The sequence below is a fragment of the Saccostrea cucullata genome, unplaced genomic scaffold (genome assembly GCF_032062105.1).
Source record: "Saccostrea cucullata isolate Sc308-1 unplaced genomic scaffold, CSIRO_AGI_Scuc_v1 ctg3109, whole genome shotgun sequence".
Taxonomy (NCBI): domain Eukaryota; kingdom Metazoa; phylum Mollusca; class Bivalvia; order Ostreida; family Ostreidae; genus Saccostrea; species Saccostrea cuccullata.
In genome coordinates this window covers 23843-29586 of record NW_026937123.1, presented here as the reverse complement: position 1 = coordinate 29586, position 5744 = coordinate 23843, and the positions used below count along the sequence as shown (strand labels likewise).

General features: G+C 36.0%; 1 long non-coding RNA gene across 1 annotated transcript; it reads right to left on the bottom strand.

Moving 5' to 3' along the window:
* Nucleotides 1–249: 249 nt before the first annotated feature.
* On the bottom strand, nucleotides 250–5510 carry LOC134247392 (uncharacterized). Its single transcript, XR_009987823.1, has 3 exons — nucleotides 5166–5510; nucleotides 3102–3290; nucleotides 250–495 (listed from the first exon to the last, which is right to left on the bottom strand). It is a non-coding gene; the product is annotated as an uncharacterized LOC134247392 (long non-coding RNA).
* Nucleotides 5511–5744: the final 234 nt, after the last annotated feature.

Below are 5744 nucleotides of genomic sequence, written 5' to 3'. Positions count from 1 at the left end.
CCTTGGAAATCGCGGTAAAATAAGATGTCGGTAAAATTTATTTATTTTTTTTTACTTCACTTAGATGGAAAATCAAAGACTTTAAAGTATATTTAATGTAATTTGTCTTATTTAAGTTTATTATACCGAGGCTTATGCCTTAGAATTAACATGCCCTTCGGGCTTGTAAGTGTACAATTTCCACATGCCCACTTCCAATTTTACCAGGTCCCGGGCATCGGACTCCCGGGATTTGTCGAAGACTGCATGTATTTCTGTTACAAAAACTATTTCACTTGAAAAACTGAGAGCAATTGATATGTTCATAGTTGTGGATTTATGTTGTCAAATCAAAATTTAAAAATGATACACAGTGTGTTTAAAAATTGTCTTCACAAACCAAAACTTGACTTATTTTCACTATGCTGTTTATTCCATGTCACATCCAAACAGATGATCTTCTGGCAAATCATGGTCATGCTTGGTATCAAAATTCAGTCTTCAGATGAGTCACACCTATCCAAAAGAAATTGAAATTTTTTAATCTATAATTCTTTTACTAATAAAGGTGCAATTCATGAGATTATAAATTAGATTATCAAATTGAGAGATAAGATATTGTCACATTTTCTGTTTATAATTTGTAAATTTTAATGTACTCTTTCATCAATTAAAAGAAGTTTACACCAATTAAGGCAGTCATTTATGCCATTCCCTAACAAGACAACATACAAGTGCAAAGTAATCATGCACTAGTGGGTTTAGGATAATGTGCTAGAGTATTTATGACAACATACTAGCACGAGGTGACAATGTGCTAGCATGTACGTCAGTGATAATATGCCAGCACACTGAATCCAACATGCAGTGAAGTTAACACTCAACAGATTGTTTAAAGTTGTGTTTGCATGATATTTTGTTTTGTGTTAACACAGCAGCGTGTTGTTTAAAGCTGCATTGGAGTGGCAGTCTGTTGAAATTAACATGCTAACACACTGCAACTTCACATCATTGGAACACCATAATTTTAAAACTGACAAACCAATATCTTATGATTACTAACTAGGTAATTGCAACTGTAAATGCTGATTTCATGGTGACAATAATACCGGTAATTCACTGTATATATGAGAACTGATCAATTATAATAAGGCGTGTCCAGATAGGGCCACTGCTAAAGCTCAATAGCACTTTCATAAAAGCGTTCCATCTTACCGACACAAAAGACGCCATTAGGCTATCACACAGCTCGCCATCACAACACTGAAAAACACTTTCGCACTAACACAAGTTCGCACCACACGCTGTCACACTAACACTAACACACAACACACTGTCACGCTAATACAATTTCACACAACAAAATATCAGGCTAACACGAGTTCACACAACACACTATCATGCTAACACGAATTCACAAACACGCTGTCTCGCTAACACAAGTTCACACAACACGCTGTCTCGCTAACACAAGTTTTACACAACACGCAGTCTCGTTAATACGAGTTCATACAACATACTGTCTAGCTAACACAAGTACACGCAACACACTGTCACGCTTAGATGAATTCACACAACACACTGTCACGCTAACATGAGTTTACACAACACGCAGTCTCACTAACACGCGTTTACACAATACACTGTCACGCTAACACGAGTTTACACAATACACTGTCACGCTAACACAAAGTCACAAAACAGGCTGTCTCACTATTCACTAACACAAGTTCGCACCAAATGTTGTTGCGATAACACACTGTCATCCTAATACCATTTCACACAACACACTGTCATTCTAATACCATTTCACGCAACACACTGTCAGGCTAACACGAGTTCACACAACACACTGTCACGCTAACACGAATTCTCAAAACAGGCTGTCTCACTATTCACTAACACAAGTTCGCACCAAATGTTGTTGCGATAACACACTGTCATCCTAATACCATTTCACACAACACACTGTCATTCTAATACCATTTCACGCAACACACTGTCAGGCTAACACGAGTTCACACAACACACTGTCACGCTAACACGAATTCTTAAAACAGGCCGTCTCACTATTCACTAACACAAGTTCACACCAAACGCTGTTGCGATAACACACTGTCATCCTAATACCATTTCACACAACACACTGTCATCCTAATACCATTTCACACAACACACTGTCAGGGTAACACGAGTTCACACAACACACTGTCACGCTAACACAAATTCAAAAAACATGCAATATCGCTAACACGAGTTCACATAACACGCAGTCTGGCTAACACGAGTTCACACAATATGCAATCTTGCTAACACGAGTTCACACAACACACTATCTCTCTAACACCAGTTCACACAACAAATTTTCAGGATAACAAGTTCAAACAACACACTGTTACGCTAACACGAATTCACACAACATGATGTCTCGTTAATTAGAATACGCACAACACGCTGTCTCGCTAACATGAGTTTACACAACACGCAGTCTCGCTAACACGAGTTTACACAACACGCAGTCTCACTAACACCAGTTTACACAACACGAAGTCTCGCTAATACGAGTTCAATCAACACTCTGTCTAGCTAACATGAGTTTACACAACACACTGCCACACTTACACTTTATACACGATTTTACACAACACGCTGTCCCGCTAACACGAGTTTACGCAATAAATTGTCAAGCTAACAAGAATTCACACAACCCACTGTCAAGCTAACACAATTAAGTTCACAAAACACACTGCCTTGCTAACACAAATTCATAAAACACACTGTCTTGCTAACACAAGTTCACACAACACACTCACATTGCTGAGTTTAAAGTAAAGGTCTACCCTAATTTGAAGAGGTTTAAAACTAACATATCTCTATATTAGTAAAAAGCTTCAAATTTAAGACAAAAACATTTATGCAGTAATGTTCCTTAACATGCATCTGGCATATAAAATGAATGAGACCTTAAAAACCTCACAGTACATGTTTACTTAGCTAATTAAAGGTCTAAATTGATGCTATTCAACAATATATATCAACGTTAACATCTGTAAGTATGTGAATGAGTGAAATTCTCAAATAAATATTATAAATCAAAGTATCAATAAGAAGCTGAACCTTACGTCGCAGGTTCCAATTTCATTGCTAAATGCTTTAGACAGGTTACTCCTATGAGACTGCATAAACCAAGATTCTGTGTCACGGTAGGTGTTAGCACAAAATGGATCTCATACTTCTTAAAGGCAATAAGTGCTGAGTACAAGTCTATATTTGCAGCTAATACCATCCCAAGTGGTGGCACCATGAAATGACTGAAAAATGTATGATTAAGGCAAATAAACAAACATTAAACCATTACAGCAGTCTTATCAAACAAAAAAAGCAAACTTTCTATTATCACAATTTTTTAAAACAAATTTCTTTTGCAATTTAACTTAGCAAATTTTGTCCTTTTTTGTCAGTAAAGTATGATATTAAATAATTAAGACTTTTTGAGAACATCTATTTATAGCGAGTCCAGACAGCAGCACAAATCCCTGCCCATAATGCGAGCTCTTATGATAACACCTTGGCAAAAGAAGATTGTGACTTGCACATTGCTCCACACAATTTTTCCGCAGTATACTTTGGACACACAGTGCTTAGCTTCTTTAACAAGTTTAAGCTACATTCAAAATTCATTTCTATTTAATTTGAATTAGCTATCCTTACTCATGTTCACATGGAGCTAATGGGAAGTAATTTAAGGAGCAGTGAATTCATTCGAATTAAACATTTGAATAAACTCTCAGTGTGAACATTGAGCATGGATGCACCAAATGTCAAATGCGGCTTGACAAGCACAATCTAAATTAAAACTAAATAAGTATCTGCCCTCACCCTTACAGTCACACTGTCAATATATAATTAAATGGAACACTTCTAGTATACCGGTCTCCATAAATATGGCGCTAAAATAGGTGCCGCCGAAGGCGGTATACAATATATAAACGATCGCGTGAGCGATCGACAAAATCGAAAAAGAAACCACAAATTGCAAATTTGACCCAAAATTCCTGTTCCTTGTGAAAAATTGGGTTTAAAAAACTGGTTTTTAAACACAGTTTTTTAAATGAGAATTAAAAGATTTTGTAAAATAACGTACATGTTTAGGTAGTAAATCTCCATCTTGCGTTGTTTAGGAATGTAGTCACATGATCAATTTTTGACGTAATCTCATAAATATTCATAAGATGCGTCACTTGTGTTTTGACGTAATGAAGAAATGCCTGATAGGACTCAAAGTGCAATGCTATTAAAATTGCGTGATTATTGTGAGAAATACAGGGATTTAACAAATGTTAGCTAATTACTAGTCATCGATGGATTGAATTGTGCATCATTATCGATTTGAAAAGATAAAATTTATGAATAAGGGGCCTATTTGGACATGATTAGGAGGTCAGGATACAGAGCTGCAGTTAACGGTAAGTCGCTTTTACAATAACTTGCCTAAACTCAGCGCTAAAATCGTCATGTTTCAAAAATTGAGTTGATTTACCCGAACTTTCATTTCTTAATCTTTCCTTTGTAAAGCAAAAATTTCATGAACTAAGCCAAAGTGTAAGATATCGGCACAATTCGACAGGCTGATACATGCAAGTTTTTTATCACAAAAGGCACATGCGCACACATAGTGGCTTTTGTAAGCAAAAATTACATAAATAAGCCCTAAGTCAGAATTAAAGAATACAGAGTGGATTTATTAAAAAAGACAATTTAAAAAAATAAACAACCTAACCCTAATCACTCGATCGGATGCGTTTTGTTGAAGTGAGTGGGAAATTGCGGTTTGTTTACATTCTGCATAGCAACGGCAAGGGAAATAACTGCTCATGCGCAATCGCGTGATTCTGGGGACCGGCATACTAGAAACTTCCCAATTAGTTGAATATATTCTGTAACAGTAGGTGCAGTTTGAATTATAGAGTATGATCACTATGATAGATAGTAGGACTGTTGAAATTACATCCTCAAATTAAAAAAAAATAAAATATAAAGCTGTGGGGATTTACAAGGCAAACAGACAGCTTCTGAACTGTAAAACAGATAATATATCAGTGTGTCTGTGTATTTCTAATAACATCAATGTACATCACTGTCATGTAATCAGTAGTGTAAATTTTAAGTAATAAAAATATTCTAACCTTCATTCCAATGGTCCAAGCCAATCATACATTAAAATGTCGCCGTCAGCTCTTTCATCACTCGAGACAATTATCCACTGGGGAATCCGGAGCAGAGTCAAGAGTGTTCATCCTTGTTAATGTGACAGTCAGAATTTCCTCGTAAACAATTCACACAAGATTCTTAGAATATATGAATCGGGATAATTCTGCTTAATAGAATAATGTTCCAGAGAAGTGACAAAGTACTTCGTAGCTCCAGATTAAATGAGTGTGCATGTCTACAAACGGATTCTTTGTGAGAAAATGTTCAACTTCACAAATCATTCTATTTTCAGTTTGTAAACCATGACAAACATGTGTCCGACGTCGACTCGAAGGGGCACAAAAAACGGGATATACTAGAGACCTGATATTTACCTGACGTTTTAATTTTAATTAAATGGTAATATTGAGTATTTTAAATTACTTATGTACAGACTTTATGACTTCGAGGCATATGCTATACAAAAATTCAATTGTTTGGAACATTTACAGACAAATTTGAATCAGGTCAAATCAGTGTTTAGTACATCGCGTCTTTAGTACCTTCCTATTTCC